Raw genomic sequence first — 21,399 nt, forward strand, 5'->3', positions numbered from 1 at the left:
TTTGTCAAATGCTTTTTCTGCATCTATAGATATAATCATGTGAATTTTTTTCCTGCAATCTGTTTATATGGTATATTACATTGATTGATTTTCTTATGTTGAACCATCCTTGCATACCTGGAATAAATCCCACTTGGTTGTGGTGTATAATTCATTCAATGTGTTGTTGAATATGATTAGCAAGTATTTTGTTAAGTATTTTTGCATCTAGGTTCATTAGAGAAATTGGTCTGTAATTTTCCTTTCTTGTGGTGTCTTTGTTTGGCTTTGGTACTAGGGTAGTGTTGGCATCATAGAAGGAGTTAGGCAATGTTCCTTCTGTTTTGATTTTTTGGAATAGTTTCAGCAGGATTGGTGTTAGTTCTTTCTGGAACGTTTTGTAGAATTCACCTGTGAGGTCATCTGGCCCTGGGCTCTTCTTAGTTGGGAGGTTTTTAATGACTGATTCTATCTCTTTACTTGTGATCAGTTTGTTAAGATCATCAATTTCTTCTTTCATCAATATGGGCTGCTTACGTGTTTCTAGGAATTTGTCCATTTCCTCTGAATTGTCATTTTTCTTGGAATACAGTTTTTCAAAGTATCCTCTTATGATAGTCTTTATTTCTGTGGGGTCAGTGGTGATATCACCTTTCTCATTTCTTATTTTGTGTATTTGCATCTTCTCTCTTTTTTTCTTTGTTAATCTCGCTAAGGGTTTGTTAATTTTATTGATCTTCTCAAAAAACCAGCTCTTGGTATTGTTTATCTTTTCAACTGCTTTCTTATTTTCTATTTCATTTAGTTCTGCTCTTATCTTTGTTATTTCCTTCTGCGGTCACCCCTCGGGCTGAAGTGTGGTTTGCTGGCCTGGTGGGGGAGCAGCCGCGGCAGGCCAAGCCACTGCCCCCATAATAAGGTGGCTGGTCGGACTCACCGCCACCCCTGAAGGGAGCTTGGCATGGGCGCAGAGTGCCCTCGGGTCTCCCCTTCTCGGCAGCCATGATTCCGCGGCCTCCCGTCCTCCCGGATAGCACCACACGATGCCTGTGGGGTGGCACCCTTCTTCTTCTTTCTCCCTGCGCAGGCGCAGGGCAGAAAATTCCAGTCTGCCCTTTTCCCCTCCCCCGACAGCAGCAACAGCCAGGCGTGGGCGGGAAACTCAAGTCTGCCCTCCACCCCAGCAACAGCAGCCACCAATCACTAAACCCTGCCCCTTCCCCCAGCAACAGCGACAGCCAATCCCTAACCACCTCCCCTCCCCCGTCCAGTACCGCCCACTGACCTTTCGCCAGCAACCAATCAGAACAGGGCGTGGTTTCAACCAATCAGCCTTCCCCAGCCCCTATAAAACTGTTGCCTCTCCCTCAATAAAGTTGGACTTGCGTGTTTACCTTGTCTCCGTGGTAGTTTTTCTGCCATGCACCCTCCAGTCCTGAGAGCCCCCAACAAGGGCCTGGCCTCCCTTGTCCCCAGTTCATTGCCTGCTTCTCCGGCCGACCCCTTCGTCGCCGGCTTTGCCGGGCGACCCCGTCAGCCGAACCGCACAACCCCTGTGAGACCGACCCCTCGTCTGCTGCCGGACCAACCCCTCATCCCAAGTGGGACCGACCCCTCATCCCAAGTGGGACCGACCCCTCGTCCAGAGGTGGACCAACCCCTCGTCCGCAGCCAGACCCCACCTCTACCGACCGAGCAAGTCGCCACACCTTCCTTCTTCTTCCTGTTGGGTTACTTTGTTGTTGTTTTCCTAATTCCTTCAAATGTGCAGTTAGTTCTTCAGTTTTTGCGCTTTCTTCTTATTTGATATATGAATTGATGGCTATAAATTTCCCTCTCAGTACTGCTTTTGCTGCATCCCATAAATTTTGGTATGTTGTGTTATCATTATCATTTGTTTTAAGGTAGTCTTTGATTTCTTTTGAGATTTCCTCTTTGACCCACTGTTTTTCTAAGAGCGTGCTGTTTAATTTCCAAATTGTGATGTGAAATCTGGGCCTCTGTCCCTTGCAAATTTCCAGCTTCAATCCACTGTTGTCAGAGATATTGTTTTGTATGATTTTGATCTTTCTGAATTCATTAAGCCTTTCTTTGTGGCCTAGCATATGGTCTATTGGAGATGATCCATGTGCGCTTGAGAAAAATGTATATCCTACTGTGTTTGGGTGTAATGATCTATATATGTCTATTAGATCCAGTTCCACTAATATACTGTTCAAATGTTTTGTTTCTTTGGTGATTCTCTTTTGAGATGTTCTGTCCAGAGTTGATAGTGGTGTAATAAAATCCCCCACTATAATTGTAGATGCATCTATTCTTTCACTAAGTTTTTCCAGCGTTTGCCTCATGTTAGGAGCATAAATATTTATGATTCTTCAATCTTCTTAACTGATTGTCCCTTTCACTAAAATGTAGTATCCTTCTTTGTCTCTCACAATTGTTTCACATTTAAAGTCTATTTTGTCTGATATTAATATAGCTACTTCTGACTTTTTGGTTATTGTTTGCTTGTATGATTTTTTCCAGCCATTCACTTTCAACCTCCATGAGTCACTGGGTCTAAGATGTGTCTCTTGTAGACAGCATATAGATGGGTCTTATTTCCTTATCCAATGTCCCAGTCTGAATCTTTTGATAGGTGAGTTTAATCCGTTGACATTCAGTGTTATTACTTTCAAGGAATTATTTGTATTAGCAATATTTTGATTGGACCTGTGTTTGTCATATTTTGTTTGCTTTTTTTTCTTCTCTTTTTGTCTTTTGTGTTGCTCTTACATTCTCCTCCAACTCTGTCTGTCCTGTTTTTTCCTTTCTTCCTGCAGAACTCCCTTTAGAATTTCTTGAAGGGGAGGTTTCTTGTTGGCATACTCTTTCAGTTTCTGTTTATCTGCAAATATTTTGAACTCTCCATCATATTTGAATGCTAGTTTAGCTGGATAGAGTATTCTAGGTTGGAATTGTTTTTCCTTTAATACCTTGACTGTATCATACCACCGCCTTCTTGCCTCCATGGTTTCAGATGAGAAATCAGCACTTAATCTTATGGAGCTTCCCTTGTATGTGATGGTTTTCTTTTCTCTTGCTGCTTTTAGAATTTTCTCTTTGTCTTGAGCATTGGATAATTTGACAAGTATATGTCTTGGGGTGGGCCTGTTGGGGTTTATGATGAGTGGCGTGTGCTGTGCTTCTTGGATATGTACATCTGTCTCTTTCAGTAGATTTGGGAAGTTTTCAGCCATTATTTCCTGCAACACTTCTTCTGACCCCTTTCCCTTCTCTTCTCCTTCTGGAATGCCTATAATACGTATGTTTGAGCATTTTGCATTATCATTCATGTCCCTAAGTCCTAGCTGGATTTTATCTATCTTTTTATCGACCGATTCTACTATCTGTTTGATTCCTGTTGTACTGTCTTCCACATCACTAATTCTCTGCTCTGCCTCTTCTAGTCTGCTGATATTTGCTGCAAGTGTATTTTTGATTTCTTGAACTGTGGTCTTCATTCCCATTATATCTTTATCTTTTTGCATATGTCTGCAATTTCCCCTCCAAGTGTTGTCTTCATGTTGTTATCCTCTTCCTTTACTTCATTAAGTTTGTTGGTGATAAATGTTCTGAGATCTTTCATTACTTGTGCAAAGTTCTGCTCCCCTTCCTGATTTTTAGTTTGTTAATTGGATTCAGCCATGTTTTCTGATTACTGGTTTGGTTTGTAGATTTTTGTTGCTGTCTGGTCATCATTTTATCTTGACAGGTTTAATCAGTTCCTTAGCTTCTTTGTCTAGTCTTGGAGATTAATTAACTGTTGTTTTTGCTTTAGTGTTATATCTTCTCTTTGTCACTTTGTTCTTCTTATTCTAATTTCTTATTGCTGGTTGAGTTCACTTTAAAGGAGAGTATTAGGGCCGGGGAAGGGCAATTGTGTAAGCAAGGAAAATGTGTAAAATAGTATTGGTGATATATGTTAACAGAGCAACAATTTGAGATCTGGGAGGATGCATGTTAGATTCATGTAAGTTGTGTAGAGTTATAGCAGTAGGCAGAGTACCTATAATTAGGTAGTCAACTGAATATGGGAGGAATATGGTATGAATTAAAAAGCTATTGTTTTCATGACAGAGGGAAAGAGAAAAGAAAGGCAATAGTTTCAAGAGTGGATAACCGGCAGAAAACAAAACAAAGGTATTAGAAATTAAGGGTTAGACACTTTGTGGATCAAAGAAAGGGAGGTGGAATATAGGAGAGACTGTAGATGATGGAGGATATCAAGATGTAGGGGAAAGGGGATAGTGTAGGTAGTCAAAATCTATTCACACAGAAATGAGGCAGTGGAGGATGAGGAAACCCAGCAAATGTGAGGTGTTCCCTGTAGCACCTATTGTATAGTTAAGATTAAATAAAATAAGAAAATGAGGGACAAGAGAGAGAGAAAGAAAAAAAAAAGAAAGGAAGAAAGAAAGAGGAGGAGGGTAAAGGGCAGCACCTATTGTATAATTAAGATAAAATAAAATAAGAAGAAAATGAGGGACAAGAGAGAAAAAAAAGAGAAGAAAGAAATAAAGAAAAAAGGGGGTGGGTAAAGGGAGAGGAACAAGTAAGGAAAAGAAAAAAAGATATAGAACCACCACAACAGCAACAACAACAAAAAAACCCTAAATAACTGAAAAAAAAAAAAAAGACTTTGAGGGATATGCTGGGAGAAAAGATTAGGGGATAATGCAATGTTAGCAATCAGTACATTAAAAATAAATAAAAAATAAAATAGAATAAAAATAAAAACAAAACAAAACAAAAAAGAGAAACCGCAAATGTTGAGGGCTAGGACATTCAAGGACCTCAGATGGACCTCAGCGAGTGATGGATTCAGGGATGGAAAGTCTGAGATATTGAAGACTCAAGAGGTGTGAGTCTCTGGGCTGTGGGCCACCAGGGTTTAGGGGACTCAGACCTGGCAACCTCAAGTCCAGTTAACAGGGAGCCTGGGAGCACTGCAGTGCATCACAGCCTTCAGGGATCCCCGCAGCTGGGTGCCAGCCCTATGGATGAGGTCACATCCGCATGCTTTATCCTGTGTGTCTGTACCCCACAATTTACTCACTCACTGGGGTCTATTCTGTGGATGTATCACCAATTCGACTTCAGGATCCCTCCCACCCTTTGATCCCCCAGAATGGCCACCTGGGGGCACCTCTACACTGCAGCCAATATAATGACGCAGATCAATAGCCAGGCCTGGGGGTGGGGCTTCAGCCGGAAACGCTAATAACTGAGTCCAAACCCGAAATTCCCATGCTTTGCAAAATATTCCCCAATCAGCTTCCAAACGTCTCCCACTCTGTCAGACCCTGGTGGCGTCTCTTTATTGCTATCAATTTAAGTCCACTGTAGATCGGCAGCAGGGTTTGGGGGGAGCAGGGCTCTAGGCGGAAGCACTATTGTTTGTGTCTGCATTCAAAAATTCCCCCGCTTGTCTCCCCAAATCGGTCTGCAAACGCCTCCTGTCCTATTAATCCCCCAATAGGCCGCTCAGGGCTTATGAATTCCCCAGTACTGCAGAGCCTCCCAGAAAAAAAAATACAAAGAAAAATGCTGTGGTGGTTCCCGGCGCCGCGGCTCCACCCACCCTAGGAGGCACCGTTCTGTGGGCAGCCAGGAGTTCCGTGTAGAGTCTTAATTATATTTTATAGACGTATTTTCTCTGTTACCTTCCCACCAAATCGATGTCCAGACAACTCCTGTCCTGCAAAAATCCTAAAACAGCCTGGTCCCGAAGAACCTCCAACGCTGCCCAGCAGCTTCTTTGCAGGAGATATTATCAGGTAAACTCATTCAGCCACCATCTTGCCCCCCTTCACAATTATGTCCAGGAATCTTCCTTGGTCTTCATAGTCCTAGCGGATTTGCCCATACCTGGTGATCCTTTGTATCCCTGTCTGTTGGGTGGGGAGGAAAGCTTGACTGTTCCCCAGGATGTTGCATGTGTCCAGGTACCTCCTGCCCAGGTGGGCAGGCACCAGGTGCTGCACTGGCTTCTCCTTCCTACTGGAGCTGAAATTTGCCTGCATAGGCTGCTGTTTTTCACATCCTCAGCGGGGTCATTTTCACAACCATTGTTGCTAATTCCACTCCAAGAAATCGATCCAAGACAAACTGCTGTACAATGAATTCTACAGCAAGTTCATGGCAGCCAAAATGGGCACGAGCAGGGGGCAGGCGGGCGCTCCCCCTGAGGGTTCTGGTTCCCGCACTTGCTGCCCGCCTGCCCGCGTGCCAGATGCGCCTCTCACCACACACCTGGAGCTCCGCTTGGCATCTCAGCCTGGCCCCCCTCTTATATTTTTAAAGTAACATTTTGTGTGACCTATGTATCTTTACAAAAATGTCAATAAAATACATTTTACAAATGGTAGCATTTCAATATGTGTACATCAATTGTAACAAATATATTGTCCACATGTAAATTGTTATTAATAAGGAAAAGGGGAATGGGGGGACATGTTGGGTATATGGGAATCCACTATATTCTCTACATGACTTTTCTGTAACCTAAAGCTTCTTTGAAGACAAAATGAAAAAAATATTAAGACACTGAGGGAATAAATTGAGGAAAGTATCACTGGCCATACATGACAATAGTTCTTATAGTGATGAAAGTCATAATATCAAAAAAATTAATTTCATTTTTTATATTTTTATTATTTCAATTTTCTTATTTTTTTGTATTTACTTGTTATTTTAATACCATCACATATCATTTTCTTTTTAAATGTTTTTGTTATTTTGTTGCCATCATTTTTGAAAAAGTTTTGGATTGCAGAAGCATTACAACTCTTTAGGGAAGGATCACTGGTGTGGGGTTTCAGAAATGGCAAATGAATGGGAGAAAGTTAATCTGGGGTATACATACAAAACATATGAATGTGCTCATGTTTCAAGGGGCATTGTCATGATGAGTTGAGTTTCACACAATAACCCTAAGAATACCAAAATACAATCCTGGGAAGCTCTGCAAAGTTCTCTAATTGGACAGCAAGAATCTCTTGAGAACAGGGGCAGGACTAATGAAGGAAGATGGGCAATAGATAAGCCCTGGGTATTGATGAATGTACTTATGAACCTTTACTTTTGAAATTGAAAATTAACCTGGTATTATAGGGTGCTAGAGAGTTACTTTCTGAAAGCCTCCTTGTTATTCAAGTGTGGCCTCTCTATAAGTACCACTCAGCATACAATTCATTACCTTCCCCCCAATGTAGGATATGACTCTAGAGTAAAATATTCATGAATGGGATTGCTAATTCATGGGCTATGTGTATATTTAACTGTGTAAGGAATTGCCTAATCATTTTCCAATAAATGTGTTACATTCATACAAAAAATGTATGAATTTCTAGGAGCTTGACATGATCTACAGCACTTGATATAGTCAGTGTTCTTTTAATATTTTAGTATTTTTAATAAGTTACAATAAAATATCACTGTGTTGCTTTTTAGCTTTCTTTTTTTTAGAAAAGCTTAATTGTCTTTTTTTAATTTATTTTTATTGACTTTGTAATAATATTACATTAAAAATATATATGTGAGGTCCCATTCAACCCCACCCCTCCACCCCCCCTCTCCCCCCCCCCCCCCAACAACACTCATTCCCATCATCATGACACATCCATTGGATTTGGTAAGTACATCTTTGGGCACCTCTGCACCTCATAGACAATGGTTCACGTCATGGCCCATACTCTCCTCCATTCCATCCAGTGGGCCCTGTGAGGATTTACAATGTCCGGTGATTACCTCTGAAGCACCATCCAGGGCAGCTCCATGTCCCAAAGATGCCTCCACCTCTCATCTCTTCCTGCCTTTCCCCATACCCATCGTCCACCATGTCCACTTTTCCCAATCCAATGCCACCTCTTCTATGTGGACATTGGATTGGTTGTGTCCATTGCACCTCTATGTCAAGAGGAGGCTCAGATTCCACATGGATGCTGGATGCAATCCTCCCATTTTCAGTTGTAATCACTCTAGGCTCCATGGTGTGGTGGTTGTCCTTCTTCAACTCCATCTTAGCTGAGTGTGGTAAGTCCAATAGGTCAGATTGTAGGTGCTGGAGTCTGTTGAGGCTCAGGACCTGGCTATCACATTGTCAGTCCAGAGATTCAAATCCCCTAAATATATCTTAAACCCCAACATTAACTGCACCTCCAGCACATTAGCATGAAAGTCTTATGAAGGGAGATCCCATCTGAGTCCAGATTCATCACACATAAACACCATTTCCAAAGAGGGGCCATCTGCCCTGGTAGTTAACCCCATCGGCCATGACCATAACTCCCATGGGTCTCTTTAGCCCTCAAAGGAACCAATATCTGGGGGTTGTATCTGCTTTATCTGTCTCTCTGACTCTGCTCAGTTGTGCATGAGGGCAATCCTTCTGACAGCCTCCAGACTCTTTTTTAGAAACTCGTAGCCATATAAACTCATTTCTCCTTTCCATTTCCCCCTTACTTTAGGTCAAACAGCATTTTAAAGTCATGGTATTTTATGTAGACATGGATATTCTGCTGATCCGCATTGAACCTTCCATATAAGGTCATTTTCCAGTTGCATCATCAGTTGGTAGTTGATAGTGGTCCCTCGTTGCCAGGGAGGCTCATCCCCGGGTGTCATGTCCCACGCTGGGGGGAAGGCATTGCATTTACATGCTGAGTTTGGCTTCGAGACTGGCCACATTTGAGTAACATGAAGGCTGACAGGAGGAAATTCCCAGGCACAATGTTGCTCTAGGCCTTGTTCTTATTTTAGGTTTATCAGCTCACAAGCATAGTCATTAGCATCAGGGGCTCACTGTTGAACCCTCACTCCCTCCCGGTCCCCGCCACTGTACCTGGGAGACTGTCACTGCTCCCCTAGGGACCATGACAGAGCACCACTGGCCAGGAACCCAGTACCCCCCCTGCTGTGGTTTTTAATTTTTGCCACTATGAGTATATCCAAACATTACCATGCACCCTGGACATATGTTCTGTACAGCTTGTCTTTTTTTAAGGTAATAGCTCACACAAAACATTACATTAAAAAAAATGGTTCCCATAAACCCCACTCCCCACACCCTCTCTCCTCCCTCATCAACATTCCAATTCATCAGTAAGGTAAATTCATTGTGTTTGGTGAATACACCTTAGAGCACTGCCACACCACATGGATCATAGTTCACATTATGGTTCACTCTCTCCCCCAGTTAACACGGTGGGTTATGGGAGGATATCTGTCCCTGCAATGCCATTCAAGACAACTCCAAGCCCTGAAAATGCCCCATATCACACCTCTTCCTCCCTCTCCCTGCCTTCAGCATCTACCACGGTGACTGTCTCCACATCAATGATACAATTTCTTCCATTGCTAGAGTCAAAAGAATTCTACAGTTGAACACTAGTAAGCCAATTCTAATGCGTATTTTATTCCTCCATCCTGAGGGCCCTGGGATGGCAATGCCCACTCCACATCTAAATCGAGAGGGGGCAATGGATGGGATTCTCCTGCTTGCGGTTGTAAACTCTCAAACACCATCACCAAGTGATCAGACCCTCCTCCCAACACCCCACTCCCCAACTTTAATATTGAATAAATCTCCTTCCAAAACTTCTTCAAAATGCAACCTATATATTGCCAAATTCAATTAGTAGGAAAATAAAATAGTATTAACAGGTTTAAAGAATAGAAATAGAATACATTATAATTTGGAAATACTAAAATAAAGTAAAAAATAAATTGGAGAATTAAAAAACGAAAAATATCATAAAACTTTGTTTTTGACATTTTGCCTTTCATCACAGTAATAGGTGTAACCCTGCATGTACAGTGGCAGGGCAATCTCTTCCATTCCTTCCTTAGTGTCTATATCCATTTTGTGGTGTTTGTTTTTTGTTTTGTTTTGTCTTCTAAAAAATTTTAGATCACATTAAAGTCACATATACAATACAGGGGACCGCCATATCCACATCAAAACTTTTCCCCCTTCCCCAGCAATGATCTTTTTATATTTGATGTTCTATTTGCCACAGCTGATGTTAAACATAGCTACTAACCGTGGTTCCATCATGGCTTACATTATGGTTTATATTTCAGAATGCACACTTTTCTAAATTTTTGGTTGCATTAAGTTTTACATTCTGGCTTACATTTTAGACTATACACTTTTATAAATTTTTGTTGAAATTTAACATGACATATCCATCACTGCATGCATCATGTGGAACACTTATGTTGTCCCCCAGTTACCCCTTCTTCCATCTATTCTATTCCCCTCTCTCCCTCTCCTGAGGGTATACAAGACCTTCACTGCTTGAAGGACAAGATTCATAGATACTTAAAACAATGCTGAGGGATTGACACAGTAGTCTGTCCTCCCCCCTTGGGGGCCACCCTTTCTCTTGAGAGACACCTTCTTCTCTGTTTGAGAACATCAAGCCTCCCCAGGATGGGGGCACAACACTTTCCTGCTCATTGTGTGTCTCCACCCACTGATATGACAAACTATGACAAGATGAGCACTCACACACTCCCTAGAAGCCTGCCCTAGGTAAATCCTGTGCCAGCTGCCTCCCTTCAAATACCTCAAAGAAGTAAATCTTCCTTATTATATAATCTAAATAATTTTCTCGACATTATAGTTTCAACCACATACTTGACAGTCTCCCTTGCTAACGCACTCTTCTCATAGTTTCCCCCCAAATTCATGGATCATCTGACCTGTCCTCCCAACCCTAGGCCCACTCAAGCCTGAAAAGCCCCACAATTAGTATCCCTATGCCTTCTTATTATCCCTTCACTGCACAACTACTTATCTCTACTCAATCATAAATTTCACCTATGTAGGCATTAGCTCACAACCTCCCTCTTCCCCCCTATTTCATGCAAGCCTATCATCCAGTTTCTAGCTCTCCGAGACAGCTTAATTTGCTTAATTCATATCAGAGAGGTTATGTAGTATTTGTCCTTCAATTCCTGGCTTGCTTCACTCAATATAAGGTCCTCGATATTCATCCATGTTATCCCATGTGTTAATACCGTTTTTCTTCTTACAGTTGAGTAATATCCCATTGTATGTATATACTACATTTTGTATATTCATTCATCTGTTGATGGGCATCTGGGTTGATTTCAACCTTTGGCAATAGTGAATAATGTTACTATGAACATTGGTGTGCATATGCAGTTCATGTCCTTTGTTGTGGGAAAACAGTAAGGAACATGGTTTGAAGCTGAAACATTTCCATAATGCAGACAAAAAGTGCAGGCTTAGGAACACCAGGCCTTGACTAGATGGAACACCGTCTGGTCAGCATGAAAAAATGTTTGCATGAGGAGGCATTTGAACTTTGTATGACCTGTATCTTATTATGGTAACTGTTGCACCTGTCCCTTATTATAGTAAATAACAAACAGCTGCTTGTTAGTTCCTAAATAAATACGATATGGAAACCAGGGTTGAGGTTCTCAGTTATAGAAGCTGTGAGTCCCCTGGTCCCATCTTTATTTCCTCTCTTGTGTCTTTCTTTCTGTCCTTTTATTTCTTCAGTTCTGCATCACCTTCCCTTCATGCAAACCTGTTGCTGAGCTAGTCTCAGCAGTCCTTGTTTTCAGTCCTTCTGAACCAGCAGTGGAATTGCTGGGTCATATGGCAAATCTATACCTTGTATTTTGAGGAACTGCCAAACTGTCCTCCAGAATGGCTGGGTCCTTCTGCATTCCCACCAGTAGAGGATGAGTGTTCTGATTCCTACACATCCTCTCCAACACTTGTAGTCCTCTGTATTTTTAACAACCACCAGTCTAATTGGTACAAGATGGTATCCCATTGTAGTTTTGATTTGCATTTCCCTAATAGCTACTGATGTTGAGCATCTTTTCATGTGCTTTTTAGCCATTTGTATTTCATGCTGTTATTTCAATTTCTTGATAAATTCCTTTGAGGTGCAAAAGGCTTTAGTTTTATATATTTTTTCTTTTGCTGCTCATGCTTTGGGTGTGAAGTTCATGAAGCTATTTCCTATTACAAGGTCCAGTAGAAGTTTCCCTACATTGGCTTCCAAGGTCTTCATGGTTGTGGCTCTTATATTTAGATCTTTGATCCATCCTGAGTTGATTTTTGTATAAGGTATGAGATGGTAATCCTCTCTCATTCATTTGCATTGGATATCCAGTAGTCCAAGCACCATATGTTTAAGAGGCTATTCTTTCCCAGTTGAGTGGACTTTGTAACCTTGTCAAATATCAGGTGACTGTATTTCTGAGGACTTGATCAGAACTCTCAATTCAGTTCCACTGGTCAGTGTATCTATCCTTGTGTAATGCCATGCAGTTTTGACCACTACAGCTTTGTAGTATATTTTAGAGTCAGGTAGTGTGATTCCTCCAATTTCATTTTTCTTTTTAAATAAGTCTTTGGCTATTTGGAGCCTCATTCCCTTTCAAATAAATTTCATAGTTAGTTTTTCCAGGTCAGTAAAAAATGCTGTGTTGATATTTATTGGGATTGCATGAAATCTATAGTTCAGTTTTGGTAGGATAGACATCTTAATGATATTTAGTCTTCCTATTCATGAACAGGGAATATGCTTCCATTTACTTAAGTCTTCTTTGACTTCCTTTAGCAGTGTTGTGTAGTTTTCTGTGTATAAGTCTTTTATATCTTTAGTTAAATTTATTCCTATGTATTTCATTTTTTATTTACTATTATAAATGTCTTTTTTCTTGATTTCATCCTCAGATTGCTCATTATTTGTGTACAGAAAAACTACTGATTTTTGTGCATTGATCTTTTAACCTCAACTTTACTGAATGCATTTAAAAGTTCTAGAAGCTTTGTCATAGATTTCTCAGGGCTTTCTATGAATAGGATCATGTTGTCTACAAATAGTGAAATACTGACTTCTTCCTTTTGAATTTAGAGGCCTTTTATATCTGTTTCTTTTCTTGGTACTCAAGCAAGTACTTCTAACCTAACTTTAAATAGGAGAGGTGATATTGGGCATCTTTGTCTCATTCCTATTCTTAGAAGGAAGGGTTTTAAGATTTCACCATTGTAAATGATGTTAGTTGTGAGTTTTTCATATATACCCTTGAATGTGTTCAGAAAGTTTCCTCCTATTCTTACTTTCTGCAGTGTTTTTATCAAGAAAGGGTATTGTATTTTGTCAAATGTTTTTTCTGCATCTATAGATCAGATCATGTGATTTTTTTTTCTTTTGATCTGTTTATATGGTCTATTACATTGATTGATTTTCTTATATTGATCCATCCTTGCATACTAGGGAAGAAACCCACTTGGTTATGATATATAATTCATTTTATATGTTTTTTAAATACAGTTAGCAAGTATTTTCTTTAGGATTTTAGCATCTAGTTTCAATAGAGAGATTGGTTTATAATTTTCCTTTCATGTGTTATCTTTGTTTGGTTTTGGTATTAGTGTAATATTGATATCATAGAATGAGTTAGGTAATTTTCCTTATATTTCTATTTATTGAAAGATCTTAAGCATGACTGGGTGTTAGTTCTTTCCATAATGATTGGTAGAATTCATGTGTGAATCCATCAGGTGCAGGGCTCTTCTTAGTTGGGAGGTTTTCAATGTCTTTCTACATCTTTACATGTAATTGGTTTGTTGAGTTCATCAATTTCTTCTTTCACCAATATAGGCTGCTTATGTGTTTCTAGGAATTTTTCCATTTCCTTTTAATTGTTCTTCTTGTTGGCATATAGTTTTTCAAAGTATCCTCTTATGAAAGTCTTTATTTCTGTAGGATCAGTGGTGATATCCCCTTTCTCATTTCTTATTTTGTGTGTATTTGCTTCTTCTCTCTTTTGTTCTTTTTTATTCTAGCTAAGGGTTTGTCAATTTTATTGATCTTCTGAAAACCCAGCTCTTTTATTTGTTCATTTTTTTCTAGTACTTTCTTATTTTCTGTTTCATTTAGTTCTGCTCTGATCTTAAACTGTTACTTCTTTCTTTCTTCTTCCTTTGGGGTTAGTGTTTGTTTTACTAATTCCTTCAAGTGTGCAGTTAGGTCTTTGATTTTAGCTTTATTCTTCTACGATGTATGAATTCATGGCTATGAATTTCCCTCTCAGTACAGCTTTTGGTGCATCCCATAGATTTTGATAGTTGTCTAGTCATTTTCATTATTTTCAAGGTAGTTACTGATTTTGTTTGAGATTTTCTCCCTGACCCACTGTTTGTCAAAGTCTGTGTTGTTTAACTTCCATATATTGGTGCCTAATCTGGGTTTCTGACCCTTGCAGATTTCCAGCATCATTCCCCTGTGGCCTGATAAATTATTTTGTACGGTTTCAATCTTTGTGAATTAATTGAGACTTTCTTTGAGGCCTAGCATGTGGTCTTTCTTGTAGCATATGCCATTGAGAATTTATATCCTGCTGTATTTGGATGTAGTGTTCTGTATATATCTATTAGGTCCAGATCCTCTAATATATTATTCAAAATCTTTGTTTCTTTATTGATTCTCTGTTGAGATGTTCTGTATAATGGTGATAATGGTGTGTTAAAGACCCCCCCCCCCAATTGTAAGGGCATCTGTTCCTCCACTTAGTTTTTTCAGTGTTTACCTCATGTATTATGAGGCTCCCTAATTAGATGCATAAATGTTTATTATTGTTCTTTCTTAATGAAAGATTAGCCTTTTTACTAAAATGCAGTGCCAATCTTTATCTCAAAATAATTTTGCATTTAAAGTCTATTTGGTCCAATATTAGTGTAGCTACACTTGCCCTTTTTTGGTTATTGTTTGGTTTTAAGATTTTTTCCAGACATTCACTTTCAACCTCCTTGAATCCCTGGGTCTAAGATGGGTTTCTTGTAGACAGCATATAGATGAGTCATATTTCCTTATCCTTTCTGCATATTCTGTGTCTCTTGATGAGTGAGTTTAATCCATTAACATTCAGTGTTATTACTTTCAAAGAATTACTTACATTAGCCATATTTTCTTTGGATTTGTGTATGTCATATCTTGTTTATATTTCTCTTTTTGTCTTTTTGATTGTTCTTACACTGCTCTCCAACATCTCTCCTATTTCTTTCTTACCTCCTGCATAACTCCCTTTAGTTTATCTTGAAGGGCATTTTCATATTGGCATAATTTCTTAGTTTCTATTTATCTGTGAACATTTTGATCTCTCTCATTTTTTAATTCCAGCATTCCTGGATAGATATTCTCAACTGGAATTTTTTTTTTCTTTTAGTACCTTGACTATGTCAGACCATTGCCTTCTTGCCTCCATAGTTTCAGATGAGAAATCTGCACATGATCTTATTACGCTTCTCTTGTATGTGATGTTTCTCTTTTCTCTTGCTGTCTTCAGTATTTTCTCTTTGTCTTGAGCATTGAATAATTTGACTAGTATATGTCTTGAGCTAGTCCTCTTGGGATTTATAATGTTTGAGATGCACTGCACTTCCTGGACATGTACTTCCATCTTCTTCAATAGGTATAAAAAATTTTCAACCATCATTTCCTCCAACACCCTTTCTGTTCCATCCCCTTCTCTTCTCCTTCTGGAATGCCTTTAATGCATATATTTGCACATTTTGTGTTGTCATTCAATTCCCTAAGTCCGTGCTGGACTTTTTCTATCTTTTTATCAATCAACTGTACAATCTATTTTATTATAAATTTATTGCTTTCCACATCACTAATTCTTTCCTCTGCTTCTTCAAATCTCCTGTTATTTGCTGAGAGTATATTTTTGATTTCTTGAATGGTGCCATTCATCACCATCATATTCATTATCTTTTTTTTGTGTAGGTTCACAATTTTTTCCAGTATGCTCTTCAAGTGTTTTCTTAATATCATTATTCTCTTCCTTCACTTCTTTAAGTTTGTCCATGGTATTTGTTTGGTGATCTTTGATTAGTTTTTCAATGTTCTGTTCCTCTTTCTGGTTTTTAATCTGTTCATTGGACTGTGCCATGTGTTCCTTATTATTGGTTTGGTTTGTACTTTTTTGTTGCTGTCTGGTCATCAGTTTACCTTGGTAGGTTTGTTCTGTTGGTTAGCTTCTCCCTCTAGTCTTGGGGGTTTTTAGGTACTTTTTCATTGTGTTAATTTTTCTCTTTGACACTTTTTCTTCTTATTCTGTTGTCTTGTTGTTGTCTAAGTTCCCTTGAAGGAAAAAGATTAGGGCCAGGGAAAGCAAAAGAGGTAAGAAAAGAAAAAGCATAAGACTAGTATTGTTAGTAAATTTTAGCAGAAGAACCATATAAGACATAGGAGAATAAACACTAAACTCATGTAAGCAGTGTATAGTTATATGAATAATATATTGGAGTACCTACATTGAAATGGAAATCTGAATATGGATAGTATAGAATATGGAAAGCATGAATTAAAAGGCTACCATGATCTGCAGAGAGGGAAAGAGAAAAGAAAGGAGAATAACATAAAGAGTTAATAAAACAAAAGAGAATAGATGTGTTAGGAATAAAAAGCCAGAAAAAATTGGGGTTAAACAAAGAGGGAATATAAGAGCAACAACAGAAAATGGAATGTAGAAAGATATAGGAAGGAAAAGAGAGAGCATTGGTATCCAAAATCAGTACACAGAGTAAAAAGGAGGTTAAGGAGGAGGAAGCACAGCAAACAATAAACAAGCTTGCATCACATAATTGGAAAATGAAAAAAAGAATAAAGAAAAAAAAAGGACAGGGTGATGAAAAGGAAGAAAAGAAAAGATAACAAGAATAAAAACACAAGCCCTCAAGCAAGGAGTCAACCAAACAATAAAAAAAAAACAAAACAAAACAAAACAAACTTCCCTCTTAAGCTCTTATTTTGGGAAAATAAGAGATCCAAGGGAAGCTAATACAAGGATGTTATATTTATGTTTCCCCTGTCTCAAAGTATTAGTGTAAATCCCAGTGCATCACTACTCTAAAAGGAGCAGGGAATTGAACCTGGGACCTTTCACATTCACGCTGAAACACCTCCACTGAGTCCACCCTCCTTCAGGGCCAACACGCTCCTCAAAAGAAGTCCCCTTCCAGGGGCAGGATAGAATATTTGCAATAGAATAAACTGATTAGGAATCCGTCCTTCCCCTTTTCTCCCTTTCTCACTTCCATCTCCCTCAGGTCATCCGGAATACCACGTAAGAGCTCCCCTCCAAAATTCAAATAGGACCCTGGTGAACCAAATTACCAAGGAAAATAATGACTCTCAGTCTCTTTGAGAGAAAACACCCACACCTTGCTGGGAACCATAAATATACTCCTAGAAGCCTACCAACCAATTCTTACTGTCCCCTTCCCATAGGTGTGTTACACAAGATTAGTTAATTGACTGGCCCCACCTTCTCCCACACATAACCCTCAGAAGTTAGGTATATGGGGCTACCTCAGTAGATTCACCTCTCCCCTCTTCGTGGTTTCTCCTCAAGTCAGCTGGTATGCTTATCAAATCTAAAAAAGAGGGGTCCAGACAATTGAACGCACACTCTTAGTGATGTGGGCTATGGGTGGAAGGCTCTTTGTCTCTTCAGAGATAACCTAAGCTGAAGACTGTGGGTGTGGAACGGTAAGAGGCTGCAGTCCTGCCCTTAGGGACAATGACAACAGGCTCCAGTCCCAGGAAACAGTTTAACAATGCAAGGGCTATAAACTTTAAGTATTTAGGGGAAATGCAAAAAGTAAATATGCTAAAAGCTTATCTAGAATATCTGGAGTCCATGCTAAAAGCTTACCTAAGATGTGGAAGATATATATGCTAATTGAAGCCTATTGAGAACTGAAACAAAGGGACCATTTGGCCTTTCCTCTCTGTATAAAAGACGTTTGAAAATCTTGTTCGGGGCTCGGGATTCAAACAGAAGTTCCCAAGTCCGGCCGGCCGTCAATAAATCATTTTTCCTTCTCAAAATCATTCCTGAGTCCTGGCCTCTCTATACTCAAATAATTGAACTTCTCTCAATTTCTACAACATTAGTACTCCTCTCCACCTTTCACCAGAACCCTCGCACTCTTAGAGTGTGTGACTGTTGCGGTTTGGGGGAAATCCTCAGCTTCTTGCCCTGCGTGAGGAGCAGAAAACCGCAGTTCTACCTTGAGCTATCACTCTTCTTGTCATGCTCTCACTCTCTCTGGATTGATGTCCAGCAGCCTCCTGCTTTGTGGTTTCCCAAAAAGTTTACTCAGGTAGGATTTTCTCCTCACTGTGTGTGTGGGTTTTTTTCCCTTTCTTTATTTTTTTTTAAATGTTACATTCACTGTGGTTTTAATTGTTGTTTTAGTTCTCTGGTTACTAAATCAAATTTTATTCAATGGGTTTGATTAAAGGACGGCAATTTATTGGTTCAATGTGATTCAGTGTTTTAGGACGAGAAGTTCCAAGTCAAGGTATCATCCAAATAATGTTTCCTCTGAGGAGTCTGTGGAATTCTGGGGCCCTCTTCTGGCTGATACTTGGTCCCTAGAATTTCTGACATAGAAAGAACATTTCAGCCACTCCTGACCTCTCCTTTATTCTCTGAGTTCCATTTACTTTAAGCTTCTGGCTGCTTCCTCTTACCTTCTCCATCTGTGCCTGTATTTAATTTTTCTTATAAACACTCCTGTAATAGGAGTAGGACCCAGCAATTTGGACACACTTTAACTAAAGTAATTTCCTCAAAAGTCCTATTTACAATGCCTTCTCACCCACAGGATTAGACTGAGATTAAGAACATATTTTTCTTTGATTCATAGCTCCAAGCCCCCAAACGTCCATTTCTATAATGGAAAATGTGTTTGATTATCTTTCTATGTGTTCATTTGCTATCTACATATCTTTCAGTATGTATTCAGTCTTTGAATTTTTACCTATTTAATAATTTGATTTTTTGTATTTCTTACTGCTATGTTTAGAGGGGTTTTTTTGGAATGAAATTTTATTTCACCTTAATAGAAACTTTGAAAAAGATTTACATTTCCCTACATTACAACAAAACTTTTCAATGGGATAAGATATCTTACTGTAAATAACATATTGCTGATTTGTATAATTGGATATAATCATTTTTATTCCTCAAAGTAAAAGATAATGCACTTGTAAATGATTGTTTCAAATTTTTAAATCCAGACATAAACATATGGCTTAATTATTAATATTCTATATTGTACACTACCAAATCATTTTCATGATCAATTAATACCCATTTACAAAGATGCTACCCCCCATTGTTTGATCAGCTGGCATACAGCCCAAAACTTAACAGTTGGAAAATACCAAGCACATATTTCCATTAAATATTAAACCATGTGGTAATTATACCATATATACCAAATTCTGACTAAGCTTTCTTACCCAGAAACTTGTTTTCAAGTAATTTTTTTCCCAGTAATCTGAAAATTTTGACTATATAAAATAAAAAGATTGCTATTTTTATGTTTGTGCAAAAAATAATTAAAAATCATTTGAAGAAGATTGGTTGTAGCTCAATCACCAGTACCTCTTAAAGCCGTCATTTGAATACAGTCAATATTTCAAAGAAATTCATTGGGCTTATAAAAATACAGCAAAATTTTCTGATGGATCTAATTTTCCACAGTAGTTGGTTTCAAAGAGGTATGAAATAAGTAAACAAATGTGCTTAAATGATAGCATAGTCCAAGTCATCTTAGAAATTAAAATCTTTAATATCAAGTCAATTATTTCAGAACATACTAGAGTATGATCTAGTTATCATTCCAGTTGATTATATAAAATTAAAATCACAGGATTATTCCTGTTACTGAAGTAAAGATTCTTAATAACTGAAAAAGTCTAAATTTGGACTAGGATACAGTTGAAGAAATAAGTAGCACATAAGTTTTAAGTCATGTCTTATTTCATTATATGTATAAATACATTATAAATAAGAAATGTCCGTGATTCATAATGCCAAATATTACAGCTTTTATTAATATCAGATGTCTGAGGAAGCAATGAAGGATAATGAAAGAAGAACTTGTCTTTTCTAGAGAGGAGAAAAGAATATTAAATGGAATAACAGTAAATAAAAATGACTGGCCTGTAAAATAAAAGGGTCATTAATTGATGCAATAATAACACTCTTACACTAACACTTAAAATTATTATTCCTATTATTAGGCAATATATACCATCTCATTCTTATTTTATAAATCATATATATAAGAATATATTTATTAAAATATTGATAATTGTGCAATGACTAGGCAATTTTTGGAATAAATCCATAGTCTAAATCATAGCATATTTAAATCATTTTTATCTTAACTGCTCATTTATGCCTCAACAAATTTTCATTAAACATACAAATAATTTTCAAATGATGTGATAAAAAAATCTGATTGCAGTATTTTTGTTTTTATTTTTCTGGATTACATTTGAGATGAAGCTAGCTGTGCTACCTATTTTAATACTAGTATTCTCTAGGATCATATGCAGATACAGGTATAGATCCCTGAAAGTACATTTCCCGTGAGGAGACATTAATTAGTCTATGTCCTTGGTATGTACTTGTCAAACATTCTAACACTGAAAACAAGAAGTTTCAGGATTGGGCATGTCTAAAAGTTTCTCCTCTACCACAATGATGCTGGTGTACTTCTATACAAGGCCTCTTAGTGATGTCAATCAACTGATGTGGGACTTTATCTATGCATTGCCTGATAGCCATCATTTTCTGGTGACATGAACTGTGCATTATGCCCTCATAGTTTCTGGAGCTTACACTGGCTTGATTTACCTATGTGTTTAGCCTTTCATCAGTAAGAGAACCAAACATTAGGCGGACTAAAGAATGGCAATCTCCATGGCACTGGATTATAGAAATACCTTTATTAAGGCACTATGTAAATGAACCCTGAAATGGAAGCCAGCAACTGAGTGCAACCACACCTGCTAGTTTCTGCTGTGTGCTAGGAGCAGTACAAATATGTAAAGTTCCTCCCTGAGGTAATACTTCCAAAATAATCCTGTTACCAGGAATTCCATTCTTCACCTTTTGGTCTATCAAAGTTTTAACATTTTCTGCTGCCCGTTAGAATCCAGTTTCTTCCTCCTGTGAATTGGGTGAAAGTCCAATAACATCAAACCAAGAAGGTAAACTCATGTTCATATTGAACGTAAGAGGCATAACTGGTCCATGCGAGAAGATTTATTTTATATGTGAACTTCTGATACCTGCAAAGACTTCTGCTCATCCATGTCCTGTAGCTCCCAATTTTTGAAGAAGAATCACTGCTGCGGTGGCCTTGCAGCGGCGGGCATGATAACGGACAGCCAGGTTGACCTTTTGCCGCACGGCTAGACAGCTGTGCATGCCTAGCAGAAGGCGAGATGTGGCAGGCACGGGTCACGCTGCAGGTTCTTTTTATATTCAGATTTTAAGTAATATGGTGGG

At 38.6% G+C, this 21,399-nt stretch overlaps 1 pseudogene; it reads right to left on the bottom strand.

Annotated features, from left to right (window-relative positions):
• Positions 1–20,547: 20,547 nt before the first annotated feature.
• Positions 20,548–21,199, bottom strand: LOC101416416 (acyl-protein thioesterase 1 pseudogene; annotated as a pseudogene).
• Between the last annotated feature and the right edge of the window lie 200 nt (positions 21,200–21,399).

Source organism: Dasypus novemcinctus, chromosome 19, assembly GCF_030445035.2.
Source record: "Dasypus novemcinctus isolate mDasNov1 chromosome 19, mDasNov1.1.hap2, whole genome shotgun sequence".
NCBI classification, from domain to species: Eukaryota; Metazoa; Chordata; class Mammalia; order Cingulata; family Dasypodidae; genus Dasypus; species Dasypus novemcinctus.